Source organism: Stigmatopora argus, chromosome 8 (assembly GCF_051989625.1).
Source record: "Stigmatopora argus isolate UIUO_Sarg chromosome 8, RoL_Sarg_1.0, whole genome shotgun sequence".
NCBI lineage: Eukaryota > Metazoa > Chordata > Actinopteri > Syngnathiformes > Syngnathidae > Stigmatopora > Stigmatopora argus.
Genome location: NC_135394.1, coordinates 27,501 through 45,000, shown reverse-complemented (window position 1 = coordinate 45,000; position 17,500 = coordinate 27,501). Strand labels below are relative to the sequence as shown.

The window sequence follows — 17,500 nt, the reverse complement described above, 5'->3', positions numbered from 1 at the left end:
TCGCTGAACAAATCCCCTTTGGAAATCCGAACGGTCCATACTCTTGCATGTGGATCGTGTATTTGGATATTTGGATCCGGTGTGGAGGGTGAGTGGTCCTCTTTGGAGAACCCTTCGTTAAAGGAGTCGACTTTGTTGCCGCTTGCTCTTCTTTTGCTTTATTACTTCTACAACTACGGGAATGAAGATTATCAGAAGGAGAGCTTCAATAAAATGTTGTGAGATGTGCAGAGGAGGAAAGTCTTTCATGATTTAGGAGGTCAAAAGGAGATGAACATCCATGAAATGTCGAAAATGGTTTTGACAAGCTGCTTACAGCACCTGGTATTCCCCAGCGGTCTCCCATCCAGGTACTAACCAGGCCCAACCCTGCTTAGCTTCCGAGATCAGACGAGATCGGGCGTTTTCACGGTAGTATGGCCGTGAGCAACATTGTTGCTGAACAAATCCCCTTTGGAAATCCAAACGGTCCATAGTCTTGCATGTGGATCGTGTATTTGGATATTTGGATCGGGTGTGGAGGGTGAGGGGTCCTCTTTGGAGAACCCTTCGTTAAAGGAGTCGACTTTGTTGCCGCTTGCTCTTCTTTTGCTTTATTACTTCTACAACTACGGGAATGAAGATTATCAGAAGGAGAGCTTCAATAAAATGTTGTGAGATGTGCAGAGGAGGGAAGTCTTTCATGATTTAGGAGGTCAAAAGGAGATGAACATCCATGAAATTTCGAAAATGGTTTTGACAAGATGCTTACAGCACCTGGTATTCCTAAGCGGTCTCCCATCCAGGTACTAACCAGGCCCAACCCTGCTTAGCTTCCGAGATCAGACGAGATCCGGCGTTTTCAGGGTAGTATGGCCATGAGCAATATTGTCGCTGAACAAATCCCCTTTGGAAAACCGAACGGTCCATAGTCTTGCATGTGGATCGTGTATTTGGATATTTGGATCGGGTGTGGAGGGTGAGGGGTCCTCTTTGGAGAACCCTTCGTTAAAGGAGTCGACTTTGTTGCCGCTTGCTCTTCTTTTGCTTTATTACTTCTACAACTACGGGAAGGAAGATTATCAGAAGGAGAGCTTCAATAAAATGTTGTGAGATGTGGAGAGGAGGGAAGTCTTTCATGATTTAGGAGGTCAAAAGGAGATGAACATCCATGAAATGTCGAAAATGGTTTTGACAAGATGCTTACAGCACCTGGTATTCCCAAGCGGTCTCCCATCCAGGTACTAACCAGGCCCAACCCTGCTTAGCTTCCGAGATCAGACGAGATCGGGCGTTTTCACGGTAGTATGGCCGTGAGCAACATTGTCGCTGAACAAATCCCCTTTGGAAATCCGAACGGTCCATAGTCTTGCATGTGGATCATGTATTTGGATATTTGGATCCGGTGTGGAGGGTGAGTGGTCCTCTTTGGAGAACCCTTCGTTAAAGGAGTCGACTTTGTTGCCGCTTGCTCTTCTTTTGCTTTATTACTTCTACAACTACGGGAATGAAGATTATCAGAAGGAGAGCTTCAATAAAATGTTGTGAGATGTGCAGAGGAGGGAAGTCTTTCATGATTTAGGAGGTCAAAAGGAGATTAACATCCATGAAATGTCGAAAATGGTTTTGACAAGATGCGTACAGCACCTGGTATTCCCAAGCAGTCTCCCATCCAGGTACTAACCAGGCCCAACCCAGCTTAGCTTCCGAGATCAGACGAGATCGGGCGTTTTCAGGGTAGTATGGCCGTGAGCAACATTGTCGCTGAACAAATCCCCTTTGGAAATCCGAACGGTCCATAGTCTTGCATGTGGATCGTGTATTTGGATATTAGGATCCGGTGTGGAGGGTGAGTGGTCCTCTTTGGAGAACCCTTCGTTAAAGGAGTCGACTTTGTTGCCGCTTGCTCTTCTTTTGCTTTATTACTTCTACAACTACGGGAATGAAGATTATCAGAAGGAGAGCTTCAATAAAATGTTGTGAGATGTGCAGAGGAGGGAAGTCTTTCATGATTTAGGAGGTCAAAAGGAGATGAACATCCATGAAATGTCGAAAATGGTTTTGACAAGATGCTTACAGCACCTGGTTTTCCCAAGCGGTCTCCCATCCAGGTACTAACCAGGCCCAACCATGCTTAGCTTCCGAGATCAGACGAGATCAGGTGTTTTCAGGGTAGTATGGCCGTGAGCAACATTGTCGCTGAACAATCCGAACGGTCCATAGTCTTGCATGTGGATCGTGTATTTGGATATTTGGATCGGGTGTGGAGGGTGAGGGGTCCTCTTTGGAGAACCCTTCGTTAAAGGAGTCGACTTTGTTGCCGCTTGCTCTTCTTTTGCTTTATTACTTCTACAACTACGGGAATGAAGATTATCAGAAGGAGAGCTTCAATAAAATGTTGTGAGATGTGCAGAGGAGGGAAGTCTTTCATGATTTAGGAGGTCAAAAGGAGATGAACATCCATGAAATGTCGAAAATGGTTTTGACAAGATGCTTACAGCACCTGGTATTCCCAAGCGGTCTCCCATCCAGGTACTAACCAGGCCCAACCCTGCTTAGCTTCCGAGATCAGACGACATCGGGCGTTTTCAGGGTAGTATGGCCGTGAGCAACATTGTCGCTGAACAAATCCCCTTTGGAAATCCGAACGGTCCATAGTCTTGCATGTGGATCGTGTATTTGGATATTTGGATCGGGTGTGGAGGGTGAGGGGTCCTCTTTGGAGAACCCTTCGTTAAAGGAGTTGACTTTGTTGCCGCTTGCTCTTCTTTTGCTTTATTACTTCTACAACTACGGGAATGAAGATTATCAGAAGGAGAGCTTCAATAAAATGTTGTGAGATGTGCAGAGGAGGGAAGTCTTTCATGATTTAGGAGGTCAAAAGTAGATGAACATCCATGAAATGTCGATAATGGTTTTGACAAGATGCTTACAGCACCTGGTATCATTTATCCCTGAATAGCACACCATCGTCGGACTGGTGTAGACGGTTACGACCGCCTTAGTGAGTTCGCCACTCTCACTTGTCAAAATTTTTCTAAGTCCGTGTGCCTGTTCCAGGTCAGGACCCACCTCGTGTTTTCAGTTATCCCTGAATAGCACACCATTGTCGGATTGGTGTAGACGGTTACGACCGCCTTAGTGAGTTTGCCACTCTCACTTGTCAAAATTTTTCTAAGTCCGTGTGCCTGTTCCAGGTCAGGACCCACCTCGTGTTATCAGTTATCCCTGAATAGCACACCATCGTCGGACTGGTGTAGACGGTTACGACCGCCTTAGTGAGTTCGCCACTCTCACTTGTCGAAAATTTTCTAAGTCCCTTCACACTTAGAAAAAATTCGTTAAAATCAGGAGGACCACCCTCGGACACCCCAACACCTTGCAAACGTTGTCCGAACATAGGGTGATCTACCTGGACCCCGGGAGAGCGGAGGGTCGGTTCGCAGCCTGGAGCTCACATTCAAAATTTTTCTCTCCCTATAATCTTGCCGAAGGGTTTCTGCAGACCACCGGATTTTGCACGAGTAGGTGAGTTATATCCCCTTACATTTGGTAGACCCAAATTCGCTCTCCTGGTAGACCCAAGTTATATTATGGGGTAGACCCAGTTTCGAGCATGGGGTAGACCCACGTGAATGCCCTGGTAGACCCAAATCATGCGAGCACCATAAAAATCAGCGGGGTTTTTCCTCGAGCCTATCCGAGGATAGGCTCACATGAGCGGATATGGGTTTGTAATGGCTCGCTGAAAATCACGAGCTCCAGAGATTTTTCTCTGAAAATTTTTCTAAGTGCGAGCACCACACACATCAACGGTGTTTTCCCTCGAGCCTATCCGAGGATAGGCTCACGAGGGCGGATATGGGTTTGTATTGCCTCGCTGAAAGCCTGAGCTCCAGAAAATTTTCTAAGTGTGAGCACCACACACATCAACAGTGTTTTCCAACATGCCTATCCGAGGATAGTGACACATGAGCGGATTGGGTCGGCTGATGCCCCGCTGAAAACCTGAGCTCCAGAAGTTTTTCTAAGTCCTGCGGGACTTAGAAAAAATTTCGGAAAATTTAAGCGGATTTTTTCTAAGTGTGAAGGGGCTTAGAAAAATCCATATCCGCTCATGTGTCACTATTCTCGGACATGCACTGTGAAAAACACCGTTGATGTGTGTGGAGCTCGGACTTAGAAAAATTTCTGGAGCTCGAAATTTCAGCGGGGCGTCAGCCAACCCGTATCCGCCCATGGAGCACTATTCTCGGATAGGCTCGAGGGAAAACCCCGCCGATTTTTGTGGTGCTCAAAAATCAAAAATTTCATGGAGCTCAGAAATTCAGCGGGGGGTCAGCCAGCCCAATCCGCTCATGTGTCACTATCCTCGGACAAGCACTGTGAAAAACACCGTTGATGTGTGTGGAGCTCGGACTTAGAAAAATTTCTGGAGCTCAGAAATTCAGCGGGGCATCAGCCAACCCAATCCGCTCATGTGTCACTATCCTCGGACATGCACTGTGAAAAACACCGTTGATGTGTGTGGAGCTCGGACTTAGAAAAATTTCTGGAGCTCAGAAATTCAGCGGGGCATCAGCCAGCTCAATCCGCTCATGTGTCACTATCCTCGGACAAGCACTGTGAAAAACACCGTTGATGTGTGTGGAGCTCGGACTTAGAAAAATTTCTGGAGCTCAGAAATTCAGCGGGGCATCAGCCAGCTCAATCCGCTCATGTGTCACTATCCTCGGACAAGCACTGTGAAAAACACCGTTGATGTGTGTGGAGCTCGGACTTAGAAAAATTTCTGGAGCTCAGAAATTCAGCGTGGCATCAGCCAACCCAATCCGCTCATGTGTCACTATCCTCGGACATGCACTGTGAAAAACACCGTTGATGTGTGTGGAGCTCGGACTTAGAAAAATTTCTGGAGCTCAGAAATTCAGCGGGGCATCAGCCAGCTCAATCCGCTCATGTGTCACTATCTTCGGACATGCACTGTGAAAAACACAGTTGATGTGTGTGGAGCTCGGACTTAGAAAAATTTCTGGAGGTCAGAAATTCAGCGGGGCATCAGCCAGCTCAATCCGCTCATGTGTCACTATCCTCGGACAAGCACTGTGAAAAACACCGTTGATGTGTGTGGAGCTCGGACTTAGAAAAATTTCTGGAGGTCAGAAATTCAGCGGGGCATCAGCCAGCTCAATCCGCTCATGTGTCACTATCCTCGGACATGCACTGTGAAAAACACCGTTGATGTGTGTGGAGCTCGGACTTAGAAAAATTTCTGGAGCTCAGAAATTCAGCGGGGCATCAGCCAGCTCAATCCGCTCATGTGTCACTATCCTCGGACAAGCACTGTGAAAAACACCGTTGATGTGTGTGGAGCTCGGACTTAGAAAAATTTCTGGAGGTCAGAAATTCAGCGGGGCATCAGCCAGCTCAATCCGCTCATGTGTCACTATCCTCGGACATGCACTGTGAAAAACACCGTTGATGTGTGTGGAGCTCGGACTTAGAAAAATTTCTGGAGCTCAGAAATTCAGCGGGGCATCAGCCAGCTCAATCCGCTCATGTGTCACTATCCTCGGACAAGCACTGTGAAAAACACCGTTGATGTGTGTGGAGCTCGGACTTAGAAAAATTTCTGGAGGTCAGAAATTCAGCGGGGCATCAGCCAGCTCAATCCGCTCATGTGTCACTATCCTCGGACATGCACTGTGAAAAACACCGTTGATGTGTGTGGAGCTCGGACTTAGAAAAATTTCTGGAGGTCAGAAATTCAGCGGGGCATCAGCCAACCCAATCCGCTCATGTGTCACTATCCTCGGACAAGCACTGTGAAAAACACCGTTGATGTGTATGGAGCTCGGACTTAGAAAAATTTCTGGAGCTCAGAAATTCAGCGGGGCATCAGCCAGCTCAATCCGCTCATGTGTCACTATCCTCGGACAAGCACTGTGAAAAACACCGTTGAAGTGTGTGGAGCTCGGACTTAGAAAAATTTCTGGAGGTCAGAAATTCAGCGGGGCATCAGCCAGCTCAATCCGCTCATGTGTCACTATCCTCGGACAAGCACTGTGAAAAACACCGTTGATGTGTGTGGAGCTCGGACTTAGAAAAATTTCTGGAGGTCAGAAATTCAGCGGGGCATCAGCCAGCTCAATCCGCTCATGTGTCACTATCCTCGGACAAGCACTGTGAAAAACACCGTTGATGTGTATGGAGCTCGGACTTAGAAAAATTTCTGGAGCTCAGAAATTCAGCGGGGCATCAGCCAGCTCAATCCGCTCATGTGTCACTATCCTCGGACAAGCACTGTGAAAAACACCGTTGAAGTGTGTGGAGCTCGGACTTAGAAAAATTTCTGGAGGTCAGAAATTCAGCGGGGCATCAGCCAGCTCAATCCGCTCATGTGTCACTATCCTCGGACAAGCACTGTGAAAAACACCGTTGATGTGTATGGAGCTCGGACTTAGAAAAATTTCTGGAGGTCAGAAATTCAGCGGGGCATCAGCCAGCTCAATCCGCTCATGTGTCACTATCCTCGGACAAGCACTGTGAAAAACACCGTTGATGTGTGTGGAGCTCGGACTTAGAAAAATTTCTGGAGCTCAGAAATTCAGCGGGGCATCAGCCAGCTCAATCCGCTCATGTGTCACTATCCTCGGACAAGCACTGTGAAAAACACCGTTGAAGTGTGTGGAGCTCGGACTTAGAAAAATTTCTGGAGCTCAGAAATTCAGCGGGGCATCAGCCAGCTCAATCCGCTCATGTGTCACTATCCTCGGACAAGCACTGTGAAAAACACCGTTGATGTGTATGGAGCTCGGACTTAGAAAAATTTCTGGAGCTCAGAAATTCAGCGGGGCATCAGCCAGCTCAATCCGCTCATGTGTCACTATCCTCGGACAAGCACTGTGAAAAACACCGTTGATGTGTATGGAGCTCGGACTTAGAAAAATTTCTGGAGGTCAGAAATTCAGCGGGGCATCAGCCAGCTCAATCCGCTCATGTGTCACTATCCTCGGACAAGCACTGTGAAAAACACCGTTGATGTGTGTGGAGCTCGGACTTAGAAAAATTTCTGGAGGTCAGAAATTCAGCGGGGCACCAGCCAACCCAATCCGCTCATGTGTCACTATCCTCGGACATGCACTGTGAAAAACACCGTTGATGTGTGTGGAGCTCGGACTTAGAAAAATTTCTGGAGGTCAGAAATTCAGCGGGGCATCAGCCAGCTCAATCCGCTCATGTGTCACTATCCTCGGACATGCACTGTGAAAAACACCGTTGATGTGTGTGGAGCTCGGACTTAGAAAAATTTCTGGAGCTCAGAAATTCAGCGGGGCATCAGCCAACCCAATCCGCTCATGTGTCACTATCCTCGGACATGCACTGTGAAAAACACCGTTGATGTGTGTGGAGCTCGGACTTAGAAAAATTTCTGGAGGTCAGAAATTCAGCGGGGCATCAGCTAACCCAATCCGCTCATGTGTCACTATCTTCGGACAAGCACTGTGAAAAACACCGTTGAAGTGTGTGGAGCTCGGACTTAGAAAAATTTCTGGAGGTCAGAAATTCAGCGGGGCATCAGCCAGCTCAATCCGCTCATGTGTCACTATCTTCGGATATGCACTGTGAAAAACACCGTTGATGTGTGTGGAGCTCGGACTTAGAAAAATTTCTGGAGCTCAGAAATTCAGCGGGGCATCAGCCAACCCAATCCGCTCATGTGTCACTTTCCTCGGACATGCACTGTGAAAAACACCGTTGATGTGTGTGGAGCTCGGACTTAGAAAAATTTCTGGAGCTCAGAAATTCAGCGGGGCACCAGCCAACCCAATCCGCTCATGTGTCACTATCCTCGGACATGCACTGTGAAAAACACCGTTGATGTGTGTGGAGCTCGGACTTAGAAAAATTTCTGGAGCTCAGAAATTCAGCGGGGCACCAGCCAACCCAATCCGCTCATGTGTCACTATCCTCGGACATGCACTGTGAAAAACACCGTTGAAGTGTGTGGAGCTCGGACTTAGAAAAATTTCTGGAGGTCAGAAATTCAGCGGGGCATCAGCCAGCTCAATCCGCTCATGTGTCACTATCCTCGGACATGCACTGTGAAAAACACCGTTGAAGTGTGTGGAGCTCGGACTTAGAAAAATTTCTGGAGGTCAGAAATTCAGCGGGGCATCAGCCAGCTCAATCCGCTCATGTGTCACTATCCTCGGACATGCACTGTGAAAAACACCGTTGAAGTGTGTGGAGCTCGGACTTAGAAAAATTTCTGGAGGTCAGAAATTCAGCGGGGCATCAGCCAGCTCAATCCGCTCATGTGTCACTATCCTCGGACATGCACTGTGAAAAACACCGTTAATGTGTGTGGAGCTCGGACTTAGAAAAATTTCTGGAGGTCAGAAATTCAGCGGGGCATCAGCCAGCTCAATCCGCTCATGTGTCACTATCCTCGGACATGCACTGTGAAAAACACCGTTAATGTGTGTGGAGCTCGGACTTAGAAAAATTTCTGGAGCTCAGAAATTCAGCGGGGGCTTCAGCAACCCATATCCGCTCATGTGTCACTATCCTCGGACATGCACTGTGAAAAACACCGTTGAAGTGTGTGGAGCTCGGACTTAGAAAAATTTCTGGAGCTCAGAAATTCAGCGGGGCACCAGCCAACCCAATCCGCTCATGTGTCACTATCCTCGGACATGCACTGTGAAAAACACCGTTGAAGTGTGTGGAGCTCGGACTTAGAAAAATTTCTGGAGCTCAGAAATTCAGCGGGGCACCAGCCAACCCAATCCGCTCATGTGTCACTATCCTCGGACATGCACTGTGAAAAACACCGTTGAAGTGTGTGGAGCTCGGACTTAGAAAAATTTCTGGAGCTCAGAAATTCAGCGGGAGGTCGTCCAACCCAGTCCGCTCACGGTGCACTATTCTCGGATTGACTCGGGGCGAACCCCCGCCGATTTTAAAAGTGCTGAAACTCGAAAAATATACGGAGCTCGACGATGAAACCTGGTATCTGTCGATAATATCCGCCCACGAAGCACTATTCCCGGGGAGAAAGTCCTCCGATGCCCGTGAAGACCGGTGGGATATGATTTGCCTACTCGTGCAAAATCCGGTGGTCTGCAAAAAGCCTTCGGCAAGTATATAGGGAGAGGAAATTTTTGAATGTGAGCTCCGGGCTGCGAACCGACCCTGACCTCTCCCGGGGTCCAGGTAGATCACCCTATGTTCGGACAACGTTGGCAAGGTGTTGGGGTGTCCGAGGGTGGTCCTCCTGATTTTTAACGATTTTTTTTCTAAGTCCTACGGGACTTAGAAAAATTTTCGTAAAATTTAAGCGGATTTTTTCTAAGTGTGAAGGGGCTTAGAAAAATCCATATCCGCTCGTGTGTCACTATCCTCGGATAAGCTCGTGATAAGACCCCGCAGATGTGTGTGGTGCTCACACTTGGAAAAATTTCTGGAGCTCGAAATTTCAGCGGGGCAAAACAAACCCATATCCGCCCTTGTGAGCCTATCGTCGGATAGGCTCGAGGGAAACACCGTTGATGTGTGTGGTGCTCACACTTTGAAAAATTTCTGGAGCTCGGGAACTCAGCGGGGGCTTCATCAACCCATATCCGCTCATGTGTCACTATCCTCGGACATGCACTGTGAAAAACACCGTTGATGTGTGTGGAGCTCGGACTTAGAAAAATTTCTGGAGGTCAGAAATTCAGCGGGGCATCAGCCAGCTCAATCCGCTCATGTGTCACTATCCTCGGACATGCACTGTGAAAAACACCGTTGAAGTGTGTGGTGCTCACACTTAGAAAAATTTCTGGAGCTCAGAAATTCAGCGGGGCATCAGCCAGCTCAATCCGCTCATGTGTCACTATCCTCGGACATGCACTGTGAAAAAGACCGTTGAAGTGTGTGGTGCTCACACTTAGAAAAATTTCTGGAGGTCAGAAATTCAGCGGGGCATCAGCCGACCCAATCCGCTCACGTGTCACTATCCTCGGATAGGCATGTTGGAAAACACCGTTGATGTGTGTGGTGCTCACACTTAGAAAAATTTCTGGAGGTCAGAAATTCAGCGGGGCATCAGCCAGCCCAATCCGCTCATGTGTCACTATCCTCGGACATGCACTGTGAAAAAGACCGTTGAAGTGTGTGGTGCTCACACTTCGAAAAATTTCTGGAGGTCAGAAATTCAGCGGGGCATCAGCCAGCTCAATCCGCTCATGTGTCACTATCTTCGGATATGCACTGTGAAAAAGACCGTTGAAGTGTGTGGTGCTCACACTTAGAAAAATTTCTGGAGGTCAGAAATTCAGCGGGGCACCAGCCAGCTCAATCCGCTCATGTGTCACTATCCTCGGACATGCACTGTGAAAAACACCGTTGATGTGTGTGGAGCTCGGACTTAGAAAAATTTCTGGAGCTCAGAAATTCAGCGGGGCATCAGCCAGCTCAATCCGCTCATGTGTCACTATCCTCGGACATGCACTGTGAAAAACACCGTTGATGTGTGTGGAGCTCGGACTTAGAAAAATTTCTGGAGCTCAGAAATTCAGCGGGGCATCAGCCAGCTCAATCCGCTCATGTGTCACTATCCTCGGACATGCACTGTGAAAAACACCGTTGATGTGTGTGGAGCTCGGACTTAGAAAAATTTCTGGAGCTCAGAAATTCAGCGGGGGGTCAGCCAGGCCAATCCGCTCATGTGTCACTATCCTCGGACAAGCACTGTGAAAAACACCGTTGAAGTGTGTGGTGCTCACACTTAGAAAAATTTCTGGAGGTCAGAAATTCAGCGGGGCATCAGCCAGCTCAATCCGCTCATGTGTCACTATCCTCGGACATGCACTGTGAAAAAGACCGTTGAAGTGTGTGGTGCTCACACTTAGAAAAATTTCTGGAGGTCAGAAATTCAGCGGGGCATCAGCCAGCTCAATCCGCTCATGTGTCACTATCCTCGGACATGCACTGTGAAAAAGACCGTTGAAGTGTGTGGTGCTCACACTTAGAAAAATTTCTGGAGGTCAGAAATTCAGCGGGGCATCAGCCAGCTCAATCCGCTCATGTGTCACTATCCTCGGACATGCACTGTGAAAAAGACCGTTGAAGTGTGTGGTGCTCACACTTAGAAAAATTTCTGGAGCTCAGAAATTCAGCGGGGCATCAGCCAGCTCAATCCGCTCATGTGTCACTATCCTCGGACATGCACTGTGAAAAAGACCGTTGAAGTGTGTGGTGCTCACACTTAGAAAAATTTCTGGAGGTCAGAAATTCAGCGGGGCATCAGCCAGCTCAATCCGCTCATGTGTCACTATCCTCGGACATGCACTGTGAAAAAGACCGTTGAAGTGTGTGGTGCTCACACTTAGAAAAATTTCTGGAGGTCAGAAATTCAGCGGGGCATCAGCCAGCTCAATCCGCTCATGTGTCACTATCCTCGGACATGCACTGTGAAAAAGACCGTTGAAGTGTGTGGTGCTCACACTTAGAAAAATTTCTGGAGGTCAGAAATTCAGCGGGGCATCAGCCAGCTCAATCCGCTCATGTGTCACTATCCTCGGACATGCACTGTGAAAAAGACCGCTGAAGTGTGTGGTGCTCACACTTAGAAAAATTTCTGGAGGTCAGAAATTCAGCGGGGCATCAGCCAGCTCAATCCGCTCATGTGTCACTATCCTCGGACATGCACTGTGAAAAAGACCGTTGAAGTGTGTGGTGCTCACACTTAGAAAAATTTCTGGAGCTCAGAAATTCAGCGGGGCATCAGCCAGCTCAATCCGCTCATGTGTCACTATCCTCGGATAGGCATGTTGGAAAAGACCGTTGATGTGTGTGGTGCTCACACTTAGAAAAAATTCTGGAGCTCAGGCTTTCAGCGAGACATTACAAACCCATATCCGCCCTTGTGAGCCTATCGTCGGATAAGGCTCGAGGGAAACACCGTTGATGTGTGTGGTGCTCACACTTAGAAAAAAATCTGGAGCTCAGGCTTTCAGCGAGACATTACAAACCCATATCCGCCCTTGTGAGCCTATCGTCGGATAAGGCTCGAGGGAAACACCGTTGATGTGTGTGGTGCTCACACTTAGAAAAAATTCTGGAGCTCAGGATTTCAGCGGGGCATCAGCCAACCCAATCCGCTCACGGTGCACTATTCTCGGATCGACTCGGGGCGAACCCCCGCCGAATTTCAAAGTGCCGAAACTCGAAAAATATATGGAGCTCGACGATGAAACCTGATATCTGTCGATAATATCCGCCCACGAAGCACTATTCCCGGGGAGAAAGTCCTCAGATGCCCGTGAAGACCGGTGGGATATAATTTGCCTACTCGTGCAAAATCCGGTGGTCTGCAAAAAGCCTTCGGCAAGTATATAGGGAGAGGAAATTTTTGAATGTGAGCTCCGGGCTGCGAACCGACCCTAACCTCTCCCGGGGTCCAGGTAGATCACCCTATGTTCGGACAACGTTGGCAAGGTGTTGGGGTGTCCGAGGGTGGTCCTCCTGATTTTTAACGATTTTTTTTCTAAGTCCTACGGGACTTAGAAAAATTTTCGTAATTTTTAAGCGGATTTTTTCTAAGTGTGAAGGGGCTTAGAAAAATCCATATCCGCTCGTGTGTCACTATCCTCGGATAAGCTCGTGATAAGACCCCGCAGATGTGTGTGGTGCTCACACTTGGAAAAATTTCTGGAGCTCGAAATTTCAGCGGGGCATAACAAACCCATATCCGCCCTTGTGAGCCTATCGTCGGATAGGCTCGAGGGAAACACCGTTGATGTGTGTGGTGCTCACACTTGCGAGGCTTTGGCAACCCATATCCGCTCATGTGAGCCTATCTTCGGATAGGCTCGGGGGAAAAGACCGTTGATGTGTGTGGTGCTCACACTTAGAAAAATTTCTGGAGGTCAGAAATTCAGCGGAGCATCAGCCAGCTCAATCCGCTCATGTGTCACTATCCTCGGACAGGCATGTTGGAAAACACCGTTGATGTGTGTGGTGCTCACACTTAGAAAAAATTCTGGAGCTCGGGAACTCAGCGGGGGCTTCAGCAACCCATATCCGCTCATGTGAGCCTATCTTCGGATAGGCTCGAGGGAAAAGACCGTTGATGTGTGTGGTGCTCACACTTAGAAAAATTTCTGGAGGTCAGAAATTCAGCGGAGCATCAGCCAGCTCAATCCGCTCATGTGTCACTATCCTCGGACAGGCATGTTGGAAAACACCGTTGATGTGTGTGGTGCTCACACTTAGAAAAAGTTCTGGAGCTCGGGAACTCAGCGGGGGCTTCAGCAACCCATAGCCGCTCATGTGAGCCTATCCTCGGATAGGCTCGGGGAAAAACCCCGCCGAAGTGTGTGGTGCTCACACTTGGAAAAATTTCTGGAGCTCAGAAATTCAGCGGGGCATCAGCCGACCCAATCCGCTCATGTGTCACTATCCTCGGACAGGCTCGTTGGAAAACACCGTTGATGTGTGTGGTGCTCACACTTAGAAAAATTTCTGGAGCTCGGGAACTCAGCGGGGGCTTCAGCAACCCATATCCGCTCATGTGAGCATATCCTCGGATAGGCTCGGGGAAAAACCCCGCCGAAGTGTGTGGTGCTCACACTTAGAAAAATTTCTGGAGCTCAGGATTACAGCGAGGCAATACAAACCCATATCCGCCCTTGTGAGCCTATCGTCGGATAGGCTCGGGGGAAAAGACCGTTGATGTGTGTGGTGCTCACACTTAGAAAAATTTCTGGAGCTCAGGATTTCAGCGGGGCATCAGCCGACCCAATCCGCTCATGTGTCACTATCCTCGGATAGGCATGTTGGAAAACACCGTTGATGTGTGTGGTGCTCACACATAGAAAAATTTCTGGAGCTCAGGATTTCAGCGGGGCATCAGCCGACCCAATCCGGTCATGTGTCACTATCCTCGGACAGGCATGTTGGAAAAGACCGTTGATGTGTGTGGTGCTCACACTTAGAAAAATTTCTGGAGCTCAGGATTTCAGCGGGGCATCAGCCGACCCAATCCGCTCATGTGTCACTATCCTCGGACAGGCATGTTGGAAAACACCGTTGATGTGTGTGGTGCTCACACTTAGAAAAAAACTCTGAGAAAAATCTCTGGAGCTCAGGATTTTAGCGAGCCATTCCAAACCCATATCCGCTCATGTGAGCCTATCCTTGGATAAACTCGGGGAAAAACCCCGCCGAAGTGTGTGGTGCTCACACTTAGAAAAATTTCTGGAGCTCAGGATTTCAGCGGGGCATCAGCCGACCCAATCCGCTCACGTGTCACTATCTTCGGATAGGCATGTTGGAAAACACCGTTGATGTGTGTGGTGCTCACACTTAGAAAAAATTCTGGAGCTCAGGATTTCAGCGAGACATTACAAACCCATATCCGCCCTTGTGAGCCTATCGTCGGATAGGCTCGAGGGAAACACCGTTGATGTGTGTGGTGCTCACACTTAGAAAAATTTCTGGAGCTCAGAATTTCAGCGGGGCAATACAAACCCATATCCGCCCTTGTGAGCCTATCGTCGGATAGGCTCGGGGGAAAAGACCGTTGATGTGTGTGGTGCTCACACTTAGAAAAATTTCTGGAGCTCAGGATTTCAGCGGGGCATCAGCCGACCCAATCCGCTCATGTGTCACTATCCTCGGATAGGCATGTTGGAAAACACCGTTGATGTGTGTGGTGCTCACACTTAGAAAAATTTCTGGAGCTCAGGATTTCAGCGTGTTATGATCGCGCCGCGTCGTGTGACGCGATCGTGGAAGTAGGTCGACCCAAATGCAGGAGGCAGGAGAGGACGAGGCATTAGCGTGATAACGAGTCCTTTAATGCATCAACCAAAACGTGCAAACAAGCGTGGCCGCATGCGGCGCGCATACGGACAGAGGCGAACAGAAAGGCAGCAGCATAACGACCGCTAGCTACCACTAGCAACTGCTACTACAGTCCATGGTAGAGAGGATGATCCGGCGACGTGTGATGACGCGTCGCTTACTTAAATACAGGAACCGAAAGTAATCATTGGATTGGCTACAGCCGGTACGTGTCGACGGCAACCCAGGAGGGCCAAAAGGGCACTCCTGACACAGCGGGGCATCAGCTGACCCAATCCGCTCAAGTGTCACTATCCTCGGACAGGCATGTTGGAAAACACCGTTGATGTGTGTTGTGCTCACACTTAGAAAAATTTTCTGAGAAAAATCTCTGGAGCTCAGGATTTCAGCGAGCCATTCCAAACCCATATCCGCTCATGTGAGCCTATCCTCGGATAGGCTCGGGGAAAAACCCCGCCGAAGTGTGTGGTGCTCACACTTAGAAAAATTTCTGGAGGTCAGAAATTCAGCGGGGCATCAGCCAGCCCAATCCGCTCATGTGTCACTATCCTCGGACATTCACTGTGAAAAAGACCGTTGAAGTGTGTGGTGCTCACACTTAGAAAAATTTCTGGAGCTCAGGTTTTCAGCGGGGCATCAGCCGACCGAATCCGCTCATGTGTCACTATCCTCGGATAGGCATGTTGGAAAACACCGTTGATGTGTGTGGTGCTCACACTTAGAAAATTTTCTGGAGCTCAGGCTTTCAGCGAGGCAATACAAACCCATATCCGCCCTCGTGAGCCTATCCTCGGATAGGCTCGAGGGAAAACACCGTTGATGTGTGTGGTGCTCACACTTAGAAAAATTTTCAGAGAAAAATCTCTGGAGCTCGTGATTTTCAGCGAGCCATTACAAACCCATATCCGCTCAAGTGAGCCTATCCTCGGATAGGCTCGAGGAAAAACCCCGCTGATTTTTATGGTGCTCGCATGATTTGGGTCTACCAGGGCATTCACGTGGGTCTACCCCATGCTCGAAACTGGGTCTACCCCATAATATAACTTGGGTCTACCAGGAGAGCGAATTTGGGTCTACCAAATGTAAGGGGATATAACTCACCTACTCATGCAAAATCCGGTGGTCTGCAGAAACCCTTCGGCAAGATTATAGGGAGAGAAAAATTTTGAATGTGAGCTCCAGGCTGCGAACCGACCCTCCGCTCTCCCGGGGTCCAGGTAGATCACCCTATGTTCGGACAACGTTTGCAAGGTGTTGGGGTGTCCGAGGGTGGTCCTCCTGATTTTAACGAATTTTTTCTAAGTGTGAAGGGACTTAGAAAATTTTCGACAAGTGAGAGTGGCAAACTCACTAAGGCGGTCGTAACCGTCTACACCAGTCCGACGATGGTGTGCTATTCAGGGATAAATGATAACACGGGGTGGGTCCTGACCCGGAACAGGCACACGGACTTAGAAAAATTTTGACAAGTGAGAGTGGCAAACTCACTAAGGCGGTCGTAACCGTCTACACCAGTCCGACGATGGTGTGCTATTCAGGGATAAATGATAACACGGGGTGGGTCCTGACCCGGAACAGGCACACGGACTTAGAAAAATTTTGACAAGTGAGAGTGGCAAACTCACTAAGGCGGTCGTAACCGTCTACACCAGTCCGACGATGGTGTGCTATTCAGGGATAAATGATAACACGGGGGGGGTCCTGACCCGGAACAGGCACACGGACTTAGAAAAATTTTGACAAGTGAGAGTGGCGAACTCACTAAGGCGGTCGTAACCGTCTACACCAGTCCGACGATGGTGTGCTATTCAGGGATAAATGATAACACGGGGTGGGTCCTGACCCGGAACAGGCACATGGACTTAGAAAAATTTTGACAAGTGAGAGTGGCGAACTCACTAAGGCGGTCGTAACCGTCTACACCAATCCGACAATGGTGTGCTATTCAGGGATAAATGATAACACGGGGTGGGTCCTGACCCGGAACAGGCACATGGACTTAGAAAAATTTTGACAAGTGAGAGTGGCGAACTCACTAAGGCGGTCGTAACCGTCTACACCAATCCGACAATGGTGTGCTATTCAGGGATAAATGATAACACGGGGTGGGTCCTGACCCGGAACAGGCACACGGACTTAGAAAAATTTTGACAAGTGAGAGTGGCGAACTCACTAAGGCGGTCGTAACCGTCTACACCAGTCCGACGATGGTGTGCTATTCAGGGATAAATGATAACACGGGGTGGGTCCTGACCCGGAACAGGCACATGGACTTAGAAAAATTTTGACAAGTGAGAGTGGCGAACTCACTAAGGCGGTCGTAACCGTCTACACCAATCCGACAATGGTGTGCTATTCAGGGATAAATGATAACACGGGGTGGGTCCTGACCCGGAACAGGCACATGGACTTAGAAAAATTTTGACAAGTGAGAGTGGCGAACTCACTAAGGCGGTCGTAACCGTCTACACCAATCCGACAATGGTGTGCTATTCAGGGATAAATGATAACACGGGGTGGGTCCTGACCCGGAACAGGCACACGGACTTAGAAAAATTTTGACAAGTGAGAGTGGCGAACTCACTAAGGCGGTCGTAACCGTCTACACCAATCCGACAATGGTGTGCTATTCAGGGATAAATGATAACACGGGGTGGGTCCTGAC

At 48.8% G+C, this 17,500-nt stretch overlaps 6 non-coding genes across 6 annotated transcripts; all 6 read right to left on the bottom strand.

Annotated features, from left to right (window-relative positions):
- Positions 1-309: 309 nt before the first annotated feature.
- On the bottom strand, positions 310-428 carry LOC144080041 (5S ribosomal RNA). The gene has a single exon (XR_013302083.1). It is a non-coding gene; the product is annotated as a 5S ribosomal RNA (ribosomal RNA).
- Positions 429-744: 316 nt separating this feature from the next.
- On the bottom strand, positions 745-863 carry LOC144080314 (5S ribosomal RNA). The gene has a single exon (XR_013302349.1). It is a non-coding gene; the product is annotated as a 5S ribosomal RNA (ribosomal RNA).
- Positions 864-1,179: 316 nt separating this feature from the next.
- LOC144079638 (5S ribosomal RNA) lies at positions 1,180-1,298 on the bottom strand. Its single transcript, XR_013301695.1, has one exon. It is a non-coding gene; the product is annotated as a 5S ribosomal RNA (ribosomal RNA).
- A 316-nt stretch (positions 1,299-1,614) lies between these two features.
- On the bottom strand, positions 1,615-1,733 carry LOC144080392 (5S ribosomal RNA). The gene has a single exon (XR_013302423.1). It is a non-coding gene; the product is annotated as a 5S ribosomal RNA (ribosomal RNA).
- A 316-nt stretch (positions 1,734-2,049) lies between these two features.
- LOC144079734 (5S ribosomal RNA) lies at positions 2,050-2,168 on the bottom strand. The gene has a single exon (XR_013301790.1). It is a non-coding gene; the product is annotated as a 5S ribosomal RNA (ribosomal RNA).
- A 302-nt stretch (positions 2,169-2,470) lies between these two features.
- On the bottom strand, positions 2,471-2,589 carry LOC144080083 (5S ribosomal RNA). The gene has a single exon (XR_013302123.1). It is a non-coding gene; the product is annotated as a 5S ribosomal RNA (ribosomal RNA).
- Between the last annotated feature and the right edge of the window lie 14,911 nt (positions 2,590-17,500).